Source organism: Phyllobates terribilis, unplaced genomic scaffold (assembly GCF_046119375.1).
Source record: "Phyllobates terribilis strain yellow unplaced genomic scaffold, ASM4611937v1 Scaffold_515__1_contigs__length_1257859, whole genome shotgun sequence".
Lineage (NCBI taxonomy): Eukaryota > Metazoa > Chordata > Amphibia > Anura > Dendrobatidae > Phyllobates > Phyllobates terribilis.
The window spans coordinates 845885-868533 of NW_027363275.1; the positions used below are offsets into that span (position 1 = coordinate 845885).

At 48.5% G+C, this 22649-nt stretch overlaps 1 pseudogene; it reads right to left on the reverse strand.

Annotated features, from left to right (window-relative positions):
- Positions 1-22649, reverse strand: part of LOC141231529 (pentatricopeptide repeat-containing protein 1, mitochondrial-like) — a 53105-nt pseudogene that overhangs the window by 27232 nt on the left and 3224 nt on the right.

The window sequence follows — 22649 nt, forward strand, 5'->3', positions numbered from 1 at the left end:
ATTCACTCTCAATATCTGCTAAATCTGTGGGAGAAGGGAAGGGAACCTGTCACGTGAAAAAACGCTATCAACCTGTAGATATGGGGTTATTCTGCAGGTTAATAGCATTCTGAAACTGCCCGGTGCCGGCATTTAGACTCCCTCTGCCAGGAGGAAATTAACTTTATTGTACCTGGTAGTGTTTGGGTATCAGTCATGGGGGCGGCACTGGTTCAGTCACCTCTCTGTGTATAGAGAGTGACGGCTGTCACCGTGCCCTCAGCCCTGATTGACAGCCGGCCCTAATGCTGAGCTGCCGTCAGTCACTACAGGGGTCGCAGTTACAGGCGCCACTTTCTATACACAGAGCAGTGCCACCCCGGTGACTGGAAGTCGAACGCTACCGGGAGGAACGCGACAGGTTCATTTCAACAAAAATGTCTGCGATGCCCCTATAAACCTATGGAAGAGGGAGCTGGAGGGAGGAAAAGCAGAGCACAGAAAAGGTAAATGCTGAGGCTTATAATGCAGAGAAAAAATGCAGGATACCCATCATATAATGTACACTCCCCATACATTCATGTACACTCAGGAGCGTATAATGAGTGGCAATTATTCCTTATATAGTTCTCCTTATTCTAAAAAGTCATCTGAAAGTGCTGTTAAATCGTAAGGGAATCTGCCACCCGGTTTTAGATGCCCCATCTGAGAGCAGCATGATATAAGGGGTGAGACCCTGATTACAGTGATATCTCACGCTTTTTGCTGCTTACTGCTATTTTGATAAAATCAGTATTTTATCTGCTGCAGCTCTAGTAGTTCTCTGAATGCTGAGCTTTGTATAACCCCACCCACACCACTGATCGGCAGCTTTACTCCAGTCAGTGGTGGGGATGGGGTTATACAGAGCACATGAATACCGAGGACTACCTAGCAGCAGGCTTACTAGTCCTCTAGTGATAATCTCCTGCTGATAAAACTGTGATTTTATAAAAACTACAGCAAGCAGCCCAGTAAATGACACATCGCTGGAATCAGGGTCTCTGCCCATACATTATGTTGCTGTCAGATTAGATAACAAAAACCTGGTGACAGATTCACTTTAAGGGGGTCATCCTATTTCAGACAACCCCTATTCCAACACAGCATTTTTTTTTTTTTAAGAAACAAACCGTGCTTCAAGCCACATATCCAAGCCCTTTCCACTTCCTGCCAACGTCAACTCAAAAACATCTCCCGGATCCGCACATTCCTCAACCACGAATCTGCAAAAACACTAGTGCACGCCCTCATCATCTCCCGCCTCGACTACTGCAACCTCCTGCTCTGTGGCCTCCCTTCCAACACTCTTGCACCCCTCCAATCTATCCTAAACTCGGCTACCTGACTAATCCCCCTGTCCCCCCGCTGTTCCCCGGCCTCTCCTCTCTGTCAATCCCTGCACTGGCTCCCATGTACCCAGAGACTCCAGTTCAAAACCCTAACCATGGCATACAAAGCCATTCACAACCTGTCTCCCCCATATATCTGTGTTTCAATGTTTTTTATTGAATTTTTTTTTTATAAACCTTCATACATCTCTGACCTAGTCTCCCAGTACTTACCTGCACGCAGCCTCCGATCCTCACAAGATCTCCTTCTCTACTCCCCTCTTATCTCCTCTGCCCACAATTGCATACAAGATTTCTCCTGTGCTTTCCCCCTACTCTGGAACTCTCTACCCCAACATGTCAGACTCTCGCCTACCGTGGAAACCATCAAAAGGAACCTGAAGACCCACATCTTCCGACAAGCCTACAACCTGCAGTAACCACCGCTCCACCACACCGCTGCATGACTAGCTCTACCCTCACCTGCTGTACCCTCACCTATCCCTGGTAGACTGTGAGCCCTCGCGGGGAGGCCCTCTCTCCTTCTGTAACAGTTTGCCGTTGCGTTTTTGTTCAGGATTATTGTACTTGTTGTTTGTTATGTATATCCCCTTTTTCACATGTTAAGCTCCATGGAATAAATGGCGCTATAATAATAAATAGTAATAATAATAATGCTTTGGTGTCAGTCATTGTCTGCAGCGCTGACGTGACGGTGAAAGCACTGCAGTCAGTCAGTGAGCTCTGAAGGTCGGCCCGAGTTAACGGCACGAGCCGCTGAGCGTAGCTACAGGCTGCAGAGCTGTAGATGTGTTGTCAGCGCTGCAGACAATAACAGACAGCGGGAGCAGCAGGAGAAACTTTGCGCTGGACCTGGGGAGGATGAATAGAGAACAGACGGTTTTTGTAATTTCTTTAAACAAACTGCAGCCAGGAACAGCGGTTTTGTGAAACAAGAAAGTCCCTTTAAAGGTTGTTTCACAGAGTAAATAAGATCATTTTAGTATTAAATCATTAAAAAGCTACAAACATGCCACAGTTAATGTGACCATTATCTGGGCTTTGTTATAAATATTTCAGAATAAGCTGCAACATGCTGTACAGATCTGACTAATGTGTCCAGGGCCTGATGAGCACAGCCACCACGGCATGGACCCCGGCTAATCTCATCCATGTGAACACAGGCAGAAGGACTTTACTGGCCACTCCTTGGAGCTTACCCAATGCTGCTTTATCATGGCTCATTATCAAGGGGTCACAGATCAACCTTATAAAGCCCGCCACACACATTAGATGGCTCTTGGATGAAAGACGGCCCGCGCTTAACAGTTGTCTGGCAGCCATCTCTCCCATACACTCCTGTGTTCTCTATGAGAGTCACCACCAGACATGTCTACTGGCACCTTATCTCCAGAACATAATGATCAGCCAAATTAAATGATCAGTTATGCTGTATCATTAACTCCCCCAAAAAATTGTCCGGGACCCCATACATATTAGACTGTCAGACAGAGCCGTCAATACGTTATATATAGGATATATCCAACTCTTCCGCAGCCTCCGATGAGAACAGTGTAGTTACTTTCCTCCGGCTGCAGCCGCTCCTCTTTCAGCATCTGTTCCTGGAAGAGGTCCAGGGCTTCGGCCAGCTGCACACAAGAGGGACATGTCTTCAGAGGAGAGCAATAGAAGTGCTAGAAGCAGTGCAGGATATACAAGCAATCAGGACCCAGCACTTCACACTTATGTCCTTACTCACCTCCTCCCTCTTTACTCTACTAAATAAATAGATGAGACCCCAAGACAACTCTGACACATACAGACATGTGTATGATTTTTTAGGTGCATTTTCTAATGGTAAAATTTATAGAAAAAGTAAAGAAAGAAAAAAAAATAAGTAAATCACGAAACTTAGAACATGCTGTGATTAGCAACAAAAGAAAAAAACGTAAAAATGCACAGATGCAACAAAAGAAGCAAAAAGACAAAATAATGCAAAATAATGCAAACATAAAAAAATAAATAAATAATCCAAGCAAAAAAAAACCAGTCGCAATTTCTTAAAAACACTTGTGAATATTTTTCTTTATTGCTCTTGGACATGATTTCCATAATCGCAGCAGAGCCGGGCTGTGTTGTGAAGACTGCAATAGTTTTGCTGTGATTACAGACATTGCTTGAAAAAAGGAGAACAACATGGCACAAGGGCGACTGATGCAAATGCTATAACAGTCATGGCTATGATCCTAGAAAATAATGCTTCTCATCAATGGCTATCTCCTCCGTCCGGACACTTACCAGGCTTCACTGTGTTTCTTAGGTGCTAGTGGTGATGTGGCACCCCAGGGGTCTGGTTACCACAGTAATAGAGATATTATGTCTGAGAGCAAGTGGGAGGTTTCTCTGGCCAGGAGCCCTAAGCATGCAACACGGTCCGCCCAGACCTGGGAGGGGAGGAATCTGCCCTTATAAACTGGGTCTGGTGCGGGATTAGTGAGTGAAGCTAGAGATAGAGCCTGCAGAACAAGCAGAGCAGTCAGAGCCTGGAGAGGGAAAGTGAGAGCAGGAGCTCTGTAGGAGCAGCAGCTGAAGGCCAGGGGCTGTGAGCAGAGATATAGCTCGCCCTGGCTGAAGTTACTAAAACCGGACACAGGAGTCCGAGGCTGTGGGGACTGATATATACCCAGCAGCAGAAACCAACCAGCAGGGGATTCCAGGTCCTCTGGCCATAGAAGCCCGGAGGCTCAGTCACAAAGAAGGGACCAGCGCCGCCATCCAGGAGCGGAGGCTAACAGAAGGCCCCAAGTCACCAGCCATACGGGTGAGCACCACACGGTATACTCAGGGACGTGGGCTACTTGTAACCGCTGACATCAAGGTAGCCAGGAAGAGTGCAGATAAACGGGGAGGCCTACAACTCCACCTGGCCAGGGGAACTCCTGCTTGCTCGCAGACTGACCAGGCCCCTTATACTAGCCAGTACTCCCGGGAGGGTCTGCCTTGTACCATCAGTAAAGACCCTGAACTGCACCTCACGTCTCTGTGATTCCTTGCCGCACCAGCACCATTAGCACTGGGACCCTCACATCATCACTCCCATCATCTCTCACATTAGCTGCCCTGAGGCAATACTTCTCCCGTGGGGAGTTATCCCATACTCGGCTGCGCAAACAACATCAGCCTCAGCGGTCGGCAGCGCAGCGGCGGTCCCCACTGACCGCAATCCACGGGTGGCGTAGTCGGACATTTGCTATACATTAAGACTGCCACTGGTTTGACCACCCTGGGCACGGACCGGGTCACCGCCACACGGAGACTACAACCCCCAGCATTCTACAATAGGCCCGGTTCCGGGTTCCCCTGCACAACACAGGCCCAGGGGGCGCGTCAACTTTGGCGTAGTCGGCAGGATTTCGTGCCCGCAACCACCGGGTACTGCGTGCCTGAAAAAGAGACTTTTATACTTACCTGTGGTGAAGTTTCCCGCCGTCCGGAGTCGTTTCCCGCCATCCGGAGCCGATTCCCGCCATCAGACGCCATCTTGGATCGTTTCCCGCTGTCTTCTGCCTTCTTCCCGCCATCCGCAGCTGCTTCCCGCCTTCGGACGCCATCTTCGGGAAGCCGCACGGGAAGAAGAGGGGCGTGGACGCCGAAAGCGCGCGAGATCCGAAGCTCCGCCCCACGCTCTGACGCTGCGCAAGGTCCTGGAAGGGAGGAAGAGCGACGCTGACGTCATCGGAGCGCGACGCCAGGTCCTCAACCCCGACGATCGACTGCGGAGCCGCGGCCTACGGAAGAAGAGCATCGCAAGGTAGGCCACGGTCCACTAGGGGGGAGGAGGATGCCGGATACCGAGGGGAGCTCCACTGCCACAGCCACCGCCAGCGCAACCGCTGCAGCAGTCATGCCATTCACCATGCCTTATATCCCGGGGGCAACCTGGCTACCCCAGTACTCAGGGGAGTCACATACTCTAAATGACTTTAGAGAAAGACTGGATAGCCTCTTCCAGGTGTACCCCCTCACAGAAGAGCAAAAAGTGAGCATCCTGGTGGCCCAATTAATCGGGGCAGCCCAAAGGGAGGTAAAGTCCTGGTCACCTGGGAGGAAGAGGACTGTCAGGGAAATACTAGCCCGGCTGATACCCGCACCTCAGCCGAAATAAAGCTCAGATTTTACGGGTGTAAACAACGGGCACATGAGAGTATAAGAGACTATGCTCTAAACCTACAAGAGGCCCTGAGAGCCATTAAGCAGGCAGACCCTGACAGCGTGGGAAATGAAGATAAGCTGTTGACTGAACAATTTATTGAGGGTCTACTGTGCAATGCCCACCGAACCCAGTTGCGGGCAATGGCCTTACAGGACCCTGACCTGGACTTTGCACAGTTCAAGGACAGAGCCATCCGGGTGCTCCGAGAACCGGCACCAGGTGGCGCTGTGACCCACAGGCCCCCTGCTATCACTTACCACCAGGAGACGGCGCCCTTGTCTGCAGGGCCTGTGGGAGCTGATGCGCAGGCTTTAAACAGTGACCCGGCTACAGACCTGCACCATCAGGTCCAAGAGCTGACTAAGAGCGTTGCCGCGCTAACCAGAACTGTGCAGTCTTTACAGGTCTCTTCTCCAGGAAAGATCCAGCTGGCATCCGGACTGGAGGACGTCCCGTGGCGCCGACTGAGGAGGACCCCACCGGCCAGAGGAAGACCCAGCGACAGATACAACGAGGACGGACGACCCATCTGCCGCCGCTGCAATTAACCCTGACATGTGGCAAGGTACTGTCATTTAAACGGGCACAACCTGGGGTAGAGGGCCAACCCCCAGGCATAAGACCATCAGGCCCATCAAACTGGCGTGATAAATACATAGGGGGACGTCCAATCTTGCCTGTGGTACTGGATGGCATTCCTATGAGTGCCCTACTAGACACTGGGTCACAGGTGATCACAATCCCGTACGTGCTCTTTAAACAGTACTGGAATGACTCGGACATAACCCGCTACCCAGATGACGACCTGAGTATCATCGCCAGCAATGGTCAGCCCGTGCCGCAATTGGGATTCAAAGAGGTGACCATTAACATCGGTAAAGTCGAACTGGCGGTACAAGGACTGATTATAGTGGACATAGACCGTCATGAGAGTCACCCTAGAATAACCTTGGGAACTAATGTGATTGAAAATTGTCTTGCAGAGGTGATTCTCATTTTACAGCAGGTTGCCAAGAACGCCAGTTCCGGCCAGCAGCGTGTGCTCCAAAAAGAGATCCGGGCACTGATGAAGCGGCAACAGGTGGAACTATCTGGTGGTGAGATAGGTAGCGTGAGAATGTGTGACCCGTTCCCTATTGCCATGCCCCCAAAAAGTGAGATGATGATTTGGTGCCGGGCAGCTATTGGTCTAAGAGGTAGAGACTACCAAGCAATGGTAGAACAAGTCTACTCAGACAGTAGGCCCACCATTTTGACGGCACGAGGGGTGGTCGATGTACGCCATGGGAGGGAGCCCGTTCGCATCATAAATATCGGGGAGAGAGAAGTACACCTGCCCCGGTATGCCACGCTAGCCAAATTGTTCACCATAAAGCAGAATTCTGTACAGGCCGTGGAACCCTTGCCTCCATCTCAACCAGAGGAAGGTAACGGCTCTAAGAAACCAATGGAGGACTGGAGTCAGCAACTGCATTTGGGTACTGACTCCACTCCCTCACACCAGAAACAGGGAGTCTATCGGGTGGTTCAAGAGTACGAGAGAGTGTTTAGTAAACACCCGCTGGACTTCGGGCGAGTAACGGGGGTAGAACATCACATCCCCACGGGAGACCATCCTCCCATAAAGGAGAGATACCGACCCGTACCCCCTGCACACTACCAACACGCCAAGGGGATGCTAAAAGACATGAAGGAGGCTAGGGTAATTAGGGACAGCTGTAGCCCCTGGGCAGCTCCACTAGTCTTAGTGAAAAAGAAAGACAACACTATGAGAATGTGTGTAGACTACAGGAAGGTCAACCGTATCACACACAAAGATGCGTACCCGTTACCAAGGATAGAAGAGTCCTTAGCTGCATTAAAATCTGCTAACTTCTTCTCTACTTTGGATCTCACTAGCGGGTACTGGCAGGTTTCTGTAGTAGAGGCAGACCGGGAGAAGACCGCATTCACCACCCCGATGGGTCTCAGCGAATTTAACTGTATGCCGTTCGGGCTCTGCAACACACCAGGAACCTTCCAACGGTTGATGGAATGCTGTCTGGGACACCGGAACTTCGAGACGGTCCTGTTGTACCTGGACGATGTCATCGTCTATTCCAAGACCTACGAGGACCACCTGAAACACCTGGCAGAAGTGTTTGAAGCTCTGGCAAACTACGGCCTAAAAGTGAAACCCTCCAAGTGTCACCTCCTGAAACCAAAAGGTGCAATACCTGGGACACGTGGTGAGTGCTGACAGAGTGGCTCCTGACCCTGATAAGATCACCGTGATTAAGGACTGGCCAAGACCCTCCAGCATAAAGGAAGTGCGGCAGTTCCTCGGGTTGGTAGGCTACTACCGAAGATTCATTCCCGGTTTCACCAAAATGGCAGCCATAGCAGGACCTCCTGATAGGTCAATCGCGGAAAGCCAAAAACCAGAAGCCGCCCTTTAGGTGGGAAAAGCTGGAAGAGGAGTCCTTCTGCCAGCTGAAGATGGCCCTCACGGGGGATGAAATCCTGGCATATCCAGACTACAGCCAGCCCTTTATCCTCCACACGGACGCAAGCAACATCGGGCTAGGAGCCGTACTGTCCCAGATCCAGCAAGGGAAAGAACGGGTAATCGCTTAAGCCAGCCGAAAGCTACGGCCCACGGAGAGGAACCCTGAGAATTATAGCTCATTCAAGCTGGAGTTCCTGGCAGTAGTGTGGGCAGTGACCGAACGTTTCAAGCATTACCTTGCCTCCTCCAAATTCACCGTGTACACGGATAACAACCCGTTGACACACCTGGACACTGCAAGGCTCGGTGCCCTGGAACAGAGATGGATGGCCCGCCTGTCCAACTTTGAATTCACCATCAAATACCGGGCAGGACGCTCAAATGCCAACGCGGATGCCCTGTCTAGAATGCCGAACTTACCGGACGTAGGGGAAGATCCAGAAGAAGTTGAGCTCCCTGCATTCCACCGTCATGGGATTACCCTGTATTCCCACCGTGTGAAGGACAGGCGCTCCGTGACGTTCAATCCCTTGCCCCACTACAACTGGGCAGAGACGCAAGACAGTGATCCCGCAGTCCATTTGGTGAAGGAAATGCTGACCCAGGCCGATGCTCGTCTTGACCCAGATGCTCCGGAGGAGACCAAGCAACTGTGGAAGGAGAAAAGTAAGCTGTTCCTCTACAGGGAGAAGCTGTGCCGGAGAATGGTTAACTCTCGAACACATGAGTTGACCTGGCAGGTAGTGGTCCCAAGACGAGACGCGGCTATGGTTCTGGAGGCATACCACAACGGAGCAGGGCATTTCGGATGGAAGAAGCTGGAGTTCTTGTTGCGTGAACGGTTCTACTGGGTAGGCATGAGAGGAGCCATCGAGAGGTGGTGCAGAGACTGTGGCCCGTGCCACCTGAGAAGAAAAGACCGAGCCAGCCAGAAGACTCCCCTGCAGCCCATCATCACCAGACAGCCACTGGAACTGGTAGCCCTGGACCATGTGAAACTGGCTCCAAGCAGATCTGGGTATGTCTACGCCCTCACAATCGTAGATCATTACTCCCGGTTCCTGGTGGTGGTCCCGGTCAAGGACTTAACGGCTCAAACAGCAGCTAGAGCCTTCCAGCAGCACTTCTGCCGTCCACACGGGTACCCGGACCAAGTGTTGACAGACCAAGGACCAGCCTTCGAAGCGGAGGTCTTCCAGGAGTTCTGCAACCTGTATGGCTGCAAGAAGATAAGAACAACGCCCTATCACCCTCAAACCAATGGACTCTGCGAGAAGATGAACCAGGTGGTGATAGATCTGCTAAAAACATTGCCCCTGGAAGAACGCAGTCTGTGGCCTGAGAAACTGCCCGATCTGGTGGACCTGTATAACCACATCCCTGTAGGTTCCACCAACTGTACCCCGGCTTACCTAATGAGAGCAAGACCTGGTAAGCTGCCTATTGACCTGGATATGGGAGTCCTGACGCCTGAGGACACCTCGCCAGAGGCAGACTGGGATACAGAACGGCAGCAGCAGTATCGGAAAGTACAGGAGAGCGTCGAGCGAAGTCTGTCTCAAGCTAGAGAAAGGCAAGAGAAGGCTTATAACCAGTATGCTCCCGCTGTTCCCCTGGTACCTTGAGATCAGGTCTTGAAGAGGAAGAGGCGGCTCCACAAGTTGGACGACCAGTGGGAGAAGGACCCGTACACCGTACTGCCATCAAGCCATGAGAACCCAAAAATCTGCGTAATCAGTAAGGATGGAGGAGAAACCACAGCCATTGTCTCCAGAGACCACCTGAAGAAGTGTCCCGAGCAGCTGCAAAGCCCTGAAGAAGATCAAGGAAACCCTCAACCCGCAGAGGAAAGGGAAGAAATGATCAGTACCGTACTCGGAGACTTCCCCCGGTCTTGGACACAAGTAAACGGCGCTGTCGTGGTACCCGTCCTCACCTTTCTCCAGCCAGCCCCGCAAGTGCCTACAGAGGAACCAGTAGAGCTGGAAGAGCAGCCGGCCCAAGAGGCAGAAGAGTCCACACCAGCAGTACAGGAGGATCAACCCTCTGCTAGTAGTGAGCCTGCCGTGCCCCTAGTGAGCCAAAGAGTGCGCAGACAACTGCCCAGCTTACCCATAACACCTCCTACACCCTGTAGTGCAGAACCAGTTAGTGAGCTCCGTAGGTCCACTAGAGTCACTAGAGGTCAGATGCCCGCTCGCTGGAGAATCTAAACTAATGCACTGTGAATTTATCTGTTAACTGTTTATGGTTTATGTTTGTTGCCTGTTATTAATTATGTTTCTCAGTTACCCTGCAGATTTTTATGGACTAACAGGTTATGGACGCTGGATAACCGGAACAGTTTTGTAGATAGTTGCACCTTGGTGCCTCTTGCGAAGACGGCCGCGGAAGAGAAAACCTGTCTGGCGTGGCCTCCTTGCGGCCCAAAGTAGTTAGTCTACCCTTGCAGCCACACCCAAGGACAACGCAAGGGGTTTGCTTTGGACAGGTCCCCTACTTCGCTTAAAGCTTCACCTTGGGTGATATGGACACCCGGTTGCGGACACGCCGTGACCTTTAAAGAACTAAAGCTTCTTGTAAATATGTTATCGTATTATTGTTTATACCCTGTTATTATGTTTCTTTAAAAATGTGTTTAGTCCCGGAGTACTAAAATTTACTAGGGGGGAATGTGGCACCCCAGGGGTCTGGTTACCACAGTAATAGAGATATTATGTCTGAGAGCAAGTGGGAGGTTTCTCTGGCCAGGAGCCCTAAGCATGCAACACGGTCCGCCCAGACCTGGAAGGGGAGGAATCTGCCCTTATAAACTGGGTCTGGGGCGGGATTAGTGAGTGAAGCTAGAGACAGAGCCTGCAGAACAAGCAGAGTAGTCAGAGCCTGGAGAGGGAAAGTGAGAACAGGAGCTCTGTAGGAGCAGCAGCTGAAGGCCAGGGGCTGTGAGCAGAGATATAGCTCGCCCTGGCTGAAGTTACTAAAACCGGACACAGGAGTCCGAGGCTGTGGGGACTGATATATACCCAGCAGCAGAAACCAACCGGCAGGGGATTCCAGGTCCTCTGGCCATAGAAGCCCGGAGGCTCAGTCAAAGAAGGGACCAGCGCCGCCATCCAGGAGCGGAGGCTAACAGAAGGCCCCAAGTCACCAGCCATACGGGTGAGCACCACACGGTATACTCAGGGACGTGGGCTACTTGTAACCGCTGACAGCAAGGTAGCCAGGAAGAGTGCAGATAAATGGGGAGGCCTACAACTCCACCTGGCCAGGGGAACTCCTGCTTGCTCGCAGACTGACCAGGCCCCTTATACTAGCCAGTACTCCCGGGAGGGTCTGCCTTGTACCATCAGTAAAGACCCTGAACTGCACCTCACGCCTCTGTGATTCCTTGCCGCACCAGCACCATTAGCACTGGGACCCTCACACCATCACTCCCATCATCTCTCACATTAGCTGCCCTGAGGCAATACTTCTCCCGTGGGGAGTTATCCCATACTCGGCTGCGCAAACAACATCAGCCTCAGCGGTCGGCAGCGCAGCGGCGGTCCCCACTGACCGCAATCCACGGGTGGCGTAGTCGGACATTTGCTATACATTAAAACTGCCACTGGTTTGACCACCCTGGGCACGGACCGGGTCACCGCCACACGGAGACTATAACCCCCAGCATTCTACAACAGGCCCGGTTCCGGGTTCCCCTGCACAACACAGGCCCAGGGGGCGCGTCAGTGACGCTACCATCATACCGTTAAGGTTACGATCAGCAAATACAATCATTTAGGACAATGTAATTGCATAATATTTGCCACAATAGGAAATTATATGAGGATATATTATAGAAGGACATATATTGTCTGGTATGCTTCATTGTAAACTAGCATTGTGATGTGCGATCCCTCCCCTGCGGATCCCCAGTAGAATAACAATATAGACATTCTTACCTTGCCCTCCTTTATATTGGCCTTACACTGGAGGAAGTACCAGTACGGAGTGTTTCTTCTTCCCCTGTACCTATTATGAGCGGGTTGTGTGCCCCAGTAATGTCCTCAACCTCTTCATATTTCAAGTCCTGGACCTCTGGAGACTATTTCTTAAACACAGTTCTTGAGGAGTATGTCTTGGACAATGTCCCAAAGTTGTCCTCCTCTGGTACCGGTGAATTATGACCAGCACCGGCATGGTCGGAGATAGTCCTGAATCGCAGTACTCTCTGCTGGGATCACAGCCGATGGTTGCTGGAGTCCGGTAAGGAGTCAGACAAATCTGTCTGCACATGGGTTGTACTGTTATTAACCATCCTGATGCCAGGGAGTAAGATGGCAACTTAGCGAGGATCTGCAGCATGCCCATGGTAGATGGCGAGCAATGGTCTTCAGGCAGCTGAAACTATTCACAAAAATAAAAATACATCAGCTCTAAAGAGCACGGCTGCTCCGTGGTCAGTAATGTCGCCTTACTGCACTGAAGTGGTGCAGACATACACAGTATATAGTGGGTGTACATATCCAGGCACAACCTAGAAGGAGGTAGATGCATACAATCTACATACTGTATATATATATAATTATATACACAGTGGGGGAAATAATTATTTGATCCCCTGCTGTCTTTCTTAGTTTGCCCACTGACAAAGACAGGAACAGTCTATAATTTTAAGGGTAGGTTAATTTTAACATTGAGAGATAGAATATCCAAAAAAAAATCAAGAAAATCACATTGTATAAACTAGATAATTTTTTTGCATTTTGCAGTGAGAAATAAGTATTTGATCCCTCTGGAAAACAACACTTAATACTTGGTGGTAAAACACATGTTGGCAGCACAGCAGTCAGACGTTGTTTGTAGCTGATGATGAGGGTTGTGCACATGTCGGGAGGAATTTTGGTCCACTCCTCTTTGCAGATCATCTCTAAATCATTAAGATTTTGAGGCTGTTGCTTGGCAAATCGGAGCTTTAACTCCCTCCATAAGTTTTCTATGGGATTAAGGTCTGGAGACTGGCTAGGCCACTCCATGACCTTACTGTAGTTCTTTTAGATCCACTCCTTTGTTGCTTTGGCTGTATGTTTTGGGTCATTGCCTTGCTGCAAAGACCTAGCCACGACCCATCTTCAATGCTCTTACTGAGGGAAGGAGGTTGTTGGCCAAAATCTCGCGATACATGACGCCATCCATCTTCCCTTCAATACGGTGCAGTCGTCATGTCCCCTTTGCAGAAAAGCACCCCCAAAGTATGTTTCCCCCACCATGCTTCACGGTTGGAACGATGTTCTTAGGGTTGTACTTCCTTCTTCTTCCTCCAAACACGGCCAATTGAGTTAATGCTAAAGAGCTCAATTTTTGTCTCATCTGACCACAGCACCTTCTCCCAATAACTCACAGAATCATCCAGGTATTCATTGCCAAACTTCAGATGGGCCTGCACATGTGCCTTCTTGAGCAGGGGGACCTTGCGGGCACTGCAGGATTTTAACCTTTAAAGCGTAATGTGTTACCAATGGTTTGCTTGGTGACTGTGGTCCCAGCTGCCTGGAGATCATTAGCAAGTTCCCCCCTGTAGTTTTAGGCTGATCTCTCACCTTCCTCATGATCAAGGATACCCCACGAGGTGAGATTTTGCATGGTGCCCCAGATCAATGTCGATTGACAGTCATTTTGTATTTCTTTAATTTTCTTACAATTGCACCAACAGTTGTCTCCTTCTCACCCAGAGTCTTACTTATGGTTTTGTAGCCCATTCCAGCTTTGTGCAGGTCTATGATCTGGTCCCCGACATCCTTAGAAAGCTCTTTGGTCTTGCCCATGTGGTAGAGGTTAGAGTCTGACTGATTAATGGAGTCTGTGGACAAGAGTCTTTTATACAGGTGACTATGTAAGACAGCTGTCTTTACTGCAGGTAACGAGTTGATTAGGAGCGTCTAACTGGTCTGTAGCAGCCAGAACTCATAATGGTTTGTAGGGGATGAAATACTTATTTCTCACTGCAAAATGCAAAAAAAAATATCTAATCTATACAATGTGATTTTCTTGATTCTTTTGGGCAGGGATATTCTATCTCTCAATGTTAAAATTACCCTTAAAATTATAGACTGTTCATGTCTTTGTCAGTGGCCAAACTTAGAAAAACAGCAGGGGATCAAATATTTATTTCCCCCACTGTGTATGTGTATATATATCTGTAGCTTTGTCGCCATAAAAAGATGGGGGCTCGGACACATTTCTTGCACTTGGGCCCCAAGCTGTTAATGTCCACCCCTACTTTTTTCAATCTATGTAACTATGTAGAATGCACATTAGGAAAATGCTTGAAATGCAATTCCCAATAATATTATTTTACAAGTAATTTCCTCTTTTTTTTTTTTCTTTGTAAAGTGCTAGTAATAAACCCAATCTCTGGATCTAGAAAGTGCAAAACACTCATGACAAACTTGCACATTTAATTTGTAATCTGTATTTCTTATGGTGCCTAAGGGAAGCAATAATGATAAGGTCCCTGCTTGGTAACAAGTGCAGTTATCTGCCTCTATAACAATAGCAAATTACCAATGATGAAAGGGTTAATACTTGTGCCCTGCATCAGTAATAGACCCTGTAGTCACCATGACAACTGTTATGAGGTCATAAACCAGTGTCATAAAGAAGATTCCATAAAAGAATTCCGCGCTGCCACGATCAGCGCCATTACTGATGCGCCTGAGGACCTTGAGCTTGACCACCCACGTAATGTGCCAAACTTGGTGTAATTTGGAGGTTCTAGCAGGGAAAGGGGTTGTCTGCTTTAGACACCCCTAGGGCATGGGAAGGTAACAAAGGGGGGTCCCTAGACCAGGATCCCCTTCTGTTACCCTCTATATAGAGCAGCTCTCCTTTGGGAGTTCATGGACTGATCTATGGCTCTAATGGGTGATAAATTGGGAGGGATTATTTATCCTATTAGGGATTAGGCATAACGAACTGTAACCAAATGTCCAATTTTTTGAGAGGCGGACCTGGATCTGTAAGGGAGAAATTATACATCCACCTGGCCAATCAGATCAACCAAATTCGCTCCATCAATCAATGTGGTGACAGATATCGCAGCCAGATCTCTCCCACATCCGCTTTATCACATTTATAGTCTGTATTTGTTATGTCATTCTCTGTAAATCTGGTAAAATGTACAAATTGTACAATTCTGCAGTTACATCTGTTATATATTGGCACTAACTCTCTAAGCCCAATGGAAGGGCAGCCCTCCATCCATGGTTCCATAGAGGTTTCCTCCACAGGGGGTTTTCCTCTCCTGAGTGCTGGAGGGTGACTCTTCGTGAGTCGGGGGTTGTGCTATTTTCGGTGTCATGTAAATTTAAATAAAATTTTGACCATTTGACACCTAATTGCAATGCTTCGTGTATTTATTTTGTGTGCTTCTGTCTGATTAATTTTGTTTGGGGGTCGGGGTCTATCACATACGGCTGGACATCTGCCGGCTGCACAGAACCCAGTAAGCACATTTTGCCCCAGGGGTCGCCCCTGCTCCGATGATGATGGTGAAGAGGAGACAAACATTACAGCACAACTCCTGGACGCATGCTCTCATCATTGGATAAAAGAATTGTATTACAGCAGTATAAGCAGATTACTCATCTATTCCTGTAATTTCCGTAGTCTTCAATGGAGAAGGCTGCAAGCAAGATGGTCTATAGGAACAGAGGCTACACAGAATCTTCTTTATCCTGATAGGTGATGGTTCAGTGTCATGTAAATTTAAATAAAGTTGAAAACGCTTGACACCTAATTGCAATGCTTCATGTATTTATTTTGTATGCTTCTGTCTGATTTTGTTTGGGAGTCGGGCTCCATCACATATCACTGAGTGACACGTCTGACATCTGCCGGCTGCAGTTTTGCCCCAGGGGTCGCCCCTGCTCTGGGGAGTATGATGGAGCAGAGAAGATAAGCATTACAGCACAGCACCTGCAAGTGAGCGCTCATCCTCAGAATAAGGACTTATATTACAGGATTACAAGCAGCTTCCTCGCCTCATTCACACAGTGAGCATTTTGGGCAGTAATTTACATTAGTATTTGTAAGCTAAAAACCAGAGGGGAACAAACACAGAGAAAAATAATAACTGTACCACTCTCACCTCTTCTGTGTTTTGGATCCACTCCTGGCGTCTGTTAACAAATACTGATGCAAAATATCGCCATGTAAAAGGGCCCTAAATCCTTACTGACTGATTTGACAATTCTTTACAAAAAAACAATATATGCCTCACCATGCATTTAATCCATCCTGCTGCTCATATCTTCTGGGCTCAGACCCACAATGCCGTGACTCTCGGCCAGTGTACATAAGGAGAAAGTGGGGAAAGTCTCCAATAAAAAATAATTCTCACTTTATTGGTGCAAAATATTAAAATATATAAAAGTCCATGATAGCGGAGATGCAATCTCGACGCGTTTCTGGTTACGTCCTTAGTCAGTGATCCTGTTGTCATGACAACCCGAGCCTCCAGGTATCCCAGCGACGGTGGCCTGCTTAGACCGAGCTAGGAGCATGGTCTCAGAGGCTTCTATCACTGTAACACTGACAGGTAGAATTCATTGCAATGCTTTATAACAGCGATTATACTAATAAAAGCTAGTCCCATAGAGGGACTAAATGAAAAAGTAAAAAAAAGAATGTGAAAAAATATTTAAAAAAAAAAACCTAATCAAAAAATAAACTGAAAAGAAAATGAAAATAATGTTATATCAATAAATGGGTAAATTCATACAAAAACTAAAATAAACCAAAAAGGTCCACATATTTGTTATCATCACTTCCACGGCCTATAAAACGGTCACACTACTTAACGCCTTCAGTGAACATTGAAAAAAAAACTATTCTTTTTCATCTTACCACCAAACAAAGAGCGGAATAAAACACGATCAAAAAGTTGAATGGAAATAGAAATGGTATAGCTGAAAACTAGTGACGAGCGAGCGCTAAAATGCTCGGGTGCTCGCTGCTCAAGTCAAGCAAATTGGAATACTCGGCTGCTCGGTCCAAGTAACGAGCCCAATGTAAATCTATGGGAAACTCCAGCATTCTTTCAGCGCCTCCCCCCCCCCCCGGCGGTCTGCAGAGGGCCTAAAAATTGCCCAAATCGATGGGAACAGAACTCAAATGACATGGGAACAGCATGGGGAAGACTCCTGGAAGCATTTCTGACTCCCAGGTCAATGATGTCAACAATGTTGTCAGAGGTATTACGCCACTTTTACAGACTCACAATAAAACATACAAAAACTAAACTAAAATAGATTTTCCTGGGAATTATGTTAAGGAACATCCTTTCCAGGGTAATGAATTGTATACAAGGCAAAATAAATAACCAAAAACAAAAATGCTCCTTCACACCTTGGGCTATGTTCACACATAGCGTTTTTGATGCATTTTTGCATTGCTTTCAACCGTGACAAATGTATTCACCGGGAAATGGCATTTTAACATTTTACAACCTTATCTGGCCATGTGGTGTGTGAAACATCATCAGACACATCCTGTTTCATTTATGAAGGAGGGATTGTGAAAGTCACAAACACTATTTTTACTGCCTTACTATTCTTAAAGGGCCAGCAGTCGGCTATGCTTTGTTGTTCCCATTATTAAAGAGTGGGTCTCCTATACTGTTATTGCATATGCAGTGACTGCAAGGGCTGCCAAAAATTTGGACGCAACCCAATACCTCTTTGAAGAGACATAGAGGAGGGTCTCAGTAAAAAAAAATATTCCCATTATAAAGGAGTGGGTCTCCTATAGTGGTAATGCCCATGCTGTGACTGCAAGGGCTGCCAAAATTTGGGAAAAACCCCACTAACAATTTAAAGACACATAGAGCTGGGCCACAGTAATGACATGTTCCCACTATAAAGGATAAGGATCTGCTATACAGTTATAGGGTATGCAGTGAGCCCAATAGCTGTAAAAATTTAGGAAAAACCCCACTAACAATTTAAAGACACATAGAGCTGGGCACAGTAACAACATGTTCCCATTAGAAAGGAGAGGGTCTCCTATCCAGTTATAGGGTATGCAGTGGGTCCAACGGCTGCCAAAATTTAGAAAAAACCCTATTAACAATTTAAAGACACATGGAGCTGGGCTACAGTAATGAGTACGACATGCTCCCATTAAAAAGGAGTTGGTCTCCAATACTATTTGCGTATGCAGTGAATGCAACAGCTGCCAAAAATTACGAGGCACTCCAATGCCCCTTGCAAGAGATGTAGAGGTTGGAGGGCCTCCTGAAAACAATGTTCCCATATTTAGGAAGTGGGTCTCCCATACTGTTTGCCTATGCAGTGAATGCAACGGCTGCCAAAAATTTGGGGGCACTCCAATGCCCCTTGCAAGAGACGTAGAGGTCGGAGGGCCTCCTGAAAACAATGTTCCCATTATTAGGAAGTGGGTCTCCCATACTCTTTGCCTATGCAGTGAATGCAACGGCTGCCAAAAATTTGGAGAAACTCCAATGCCCCTTGCAAGAGAAGTAGATATGGTGATATGGTAGATATGGTAGTGATATGGAGGAGGATGTGAAGGATGAGGAGAAGGAGGAGGACAAGAGCAAATAGACAAAATCAGGAAGCGTATACCCATGTCTGGGTGTGAAGACAGAGGTGCATGGGAATACAGTTAGACCTCCCAAAAAAAAGACACTGTATTTGAGTTTATGTTACGCTGCTATCATTCAGTGGTGTTGAGAAGTCTGGCCCAAACCAGCCTTTGATCATTTTTGTATGAGTCAGCCTGTCAGCATTTTCAGTTGACAGCGGCAGGGCAGGCCAGGACCTCCAAGGTGTAGAGAGCCAGTTCATGCCACGTGTACAGCTTGGATACTCAATAATTATAAGGCACAGAGGAATCAAGGACTACGTTGGCACAGTTGGCAAGGTACTCCCTCACCATCTTCCGAAACTTTCCCCTCTTTGGGAGAGTACCCCGCGCCTCAGGACCTGTGCGATGGGAGGGTCTGAGAAAACTGTCCCAGAACTTTGACAGTGTTCCCCTGCCTCTGCTGGATTGAATTTGTGTCTCTCTCGCCTGTACTCCTCCTTGGTTGTTCAACGAACTGTGACCTCTTTCGCCAGCATTTTCAGATGGGAATTTTTTAAATAATTCCGCAACAAAAGCCTTCTCGTACGGCACCATTTTAGAGGCCTGTCCTGCAAGGGAATAAGAGACAGAAAGTTCTCCTTGTAGCGTGGGTCTAGAAGTGTCACCAACCAGTAAGGACTGTCATCCAAAGTTTGGACAATGCAAGGATCACGGGAAAGGCTGCGTAACATAAACTCAGCCATGCGTGCCAGATTGCTGACAGGCAAGACTTCTGTGTCCTCACCAAGAGGATGACTGACCATGCTCTTCATGACTGGAAGCCATGGGATTTTATGAGCTGTCCCAGGCCAAGGGTATAGATTGAGAAGAGTAGGGGTCCTAGTCCTAGGACAGAACCTTGAGGGACTCCAACAGAGAGGTGGCGGGATGAGGAGGTAGTGTGGGAGGGGGGGGCTAAATGTGCGGTTGGAAAGGTATGAGGAGATCCAGGATAGGGCAGGGTCTTTGACTCCAAAGGAAGACAGGATCTGCAGTAGGAGGCAGTGGTCAACTGTGTCGAAGGCAGAGGACAGGTCAAGAAGAAGGAGTACAGTGAATTGTCTGTTAACTTTGTTGGTAAGTAAGTCATTAGTAATTTTGGTAAGGGCAGTTTTGGTGGAATGGTGGGGGCGGAAACCAGATTGTTGGTTATTGAAGAGAGAGATAGATGAAAAGTGAGAGGAAAGTTCAGCGTGAACGTGTTGCTCAAGGAGTTTGGAGGCAAATGGGAGAAGCGATATGGGTCGGTAGCTGGACAAGGCGGTTGGGTTGAGGGATGGCTTTTTGAGGATGGGAGTGATTGTGGCATGTTTGAAGGCAGAGGGGAAGGTACCAGAAGTTAGTGATAGGTTGAAAAGATGGGTTAGGGATGGGATGAGTGTGGGGGTGAGGTTGGGGGGGATGGGGTTGAGTGCACAAGTGGTGAGGTGTAATTTGGAAAGGAGACGAGTGAGTTCTCCTTCCATGATGTTGGAAAGGGAGGTTATGGGGGAAGAGCAATGGTCTGGGAAACAAAGGGGTTGTGGTGGTCGGACAGTAAAGATTTGCCGTGTTTGGTCAATCTTGTTTTTGAATTGTGTGGCAAACTCCTCAGCAGGGATGACGGAGTTTGGAGGGGGCAGTGGTGGGTGGAGGAGAGAGTTAAAAGTGTTGAATAACGGTTTGGGGTTGTAGGATAAGAAAGATATGACGGTTGTGAAGTAGGCCAGCTTAACAGAGGCGAGGGTTGATTTGAATGCGAATGTTGTTGTTTGAATGCAGTGAAGACATCTTGCGAATGTGTTTTCCTCCAACGCCGTTCCGCAACCCTGGACGCTTGCTGAAGCGGTTTAGTGAGGGTGTTGTGCCAGGGTTGCCTATTGACTCGTCGCGCTCTGCCATGCACAAGAGGGGCGACCGAGTCAATAGCTGATGCGAGAGTGGTATTGTAGAAAGCAGTGGTGCTGTCAGTGTCGTGGAGTAAAGATGTCAGTGGTAGAACAGAGTCAGAGAGTGTGTGAGTGTCTAGATATGCAAGGTTTCTGAGGGGGTGTGCTAGTTGCTGGACATGTGTGACAGGTGAGGAGGATAGGGGTAGGGGGGAGGTTGTAAGGTTAGATAGGGAGCAGAGTTGGGTGAAGAAGATGAGGTCTAGTATGTGTCGGTCTGTGTGGGTGGCTGAGGAGGACCACTGAGTAAGTCCAAAGGATGAAGTAAGTGACAGGAATTTGGATGCTGTTGACTGGCGAGTGTCAGTGGGGATGTTGAAATCGCCCATGATGATTGTGCAACGTCAGCAGAGAGAAAGTAAAGAAGCCAGGTGGAGAATTGGTCAATAAAGGCAGTGACTGGGCCTGGAGGTCGGTATATGACAGCTACTTGGAAGGAGAGTAGATGAGGACAGAGTGGACTTCAAAAGAAGGGAGAGTAAGGGAGGGTAGAGGTGGGATAGGGCTAAAGGAGCAGTTGGTAGAAAGGAGAAGACCCACTCCTTCACCATGTCTGTTACCAGGGCGAGGAGTGAGCGTGTGTGTGAAGTGGTGGCCACCGTAACACAGCGCAGCAGGGGAGGCAGTGTCGGAGGGTGTCAACCATGTCTCTGTGATGCCCAGGAAAAAGAGATGACGAGAGGTAAAGAGGTCGTGGACAAAATGGAGCTTGTTGCAGACATAGCAGGCGTTCCAGAGTGCTCCAAAGAGAGGGAGCAGGGTGGGTGGTCATCAGCGGCACGGGTTTTACGTAGGAGAGGTTGCTGTAGTTTGCAGTTGGTTGGAAGCAATAGGAGGGGGTATTGGTGGGAGGTGTGAGCTGTTTGGGTCCAGGATAGGACTGGATAGGACTGTCGCCAGCAGTGAGGAGAAGCAGAGAAAGGGAGAGCAGGTGGGAGAAGGAGAGTGTCCGGCTTGTTTTATGTTTTGGTAGGATAGCTCTGAGTTTGAGGAGCAGGTCTGCAGATGAGGTCAGGTGGGGAGGTAAGAGGGAAGGAGAGATGATTATTTGGTTAGAGGGTGCTGGGGTTTGAGGACAGCAAAGGAGAGTAAGGTTTAGTGGTGCCAAGAAACTAAGGGCGTATGTAAGCATAATGAAGGTTTAAGCGTGAATGAGAAAGAGAAAGAAAAGAGGATCATATCTCATTAGACTACCATTCACTGGTGTACACCACCATAATTATATCGAGTATAGACTGGGAAGGGAAAAGAGGAAAAGATGTGAATGGAAAATAAAATATAATGTTTATTGAAAATTACTTTATTTACTTATTTTCTAGACTTTATCAAGTAAGGCTGAGTTCACACGATGCGTATTTCATGCGTTTCCGCGGCGTTTTTGCAGTTGCGTAAACGCCACGGAAACGCATGAAAAACGCATGGTAGAAGGGAAGCAATGTTCCCCAATGGAAATCCGCATGTGCTGTGCCCATGATGCGGATTTTTCCGCAGCGTAAACGCTGCGCTCAAAAATCCGCAGCATGTCATTTAATCTTGCGTAAACGCGGCGTTTTCGCCGCCATTGACTTGCATTAGAACGCGCCAATACCGCAAGACTGCATCTGTACTTGTGTAGCACCCCGAGGACTCGGCTGCTACAGGGGTATTGCACCTCAAACCAGAGGTGTGGTATTCCACTCCCGGGTAAGGATGGAGTGTGGAACAGAGCTCAGATAGCTGCATGCACTACACTCACCCCATTTCCGGGGGACAGAACAACGGTACTCCCACCAGGTAGATGTGCAGGTACGACAGCGTCTGTCCCTGGCTGGAGTGGGGAGGAACATCCTAGTGGTGTAGGAGCAGATAGGGGAGGGACTCTGGGCATAGGTAGGAGCCCATTGGGTGCTAGTCACCTGGGCTCGGGTGTCAGAGGGAGTATATAAGGTGGGCACCATCTTAAGACAGGGTTCAGTTCAGCCTGGAGGAGTTGTGAGAGGAGCTCAGCCAGAGAGGGCTGACAGGGAGCTGTGGCTCCGTCTGGGCCCAGCTCCAGAGCCAGGCCT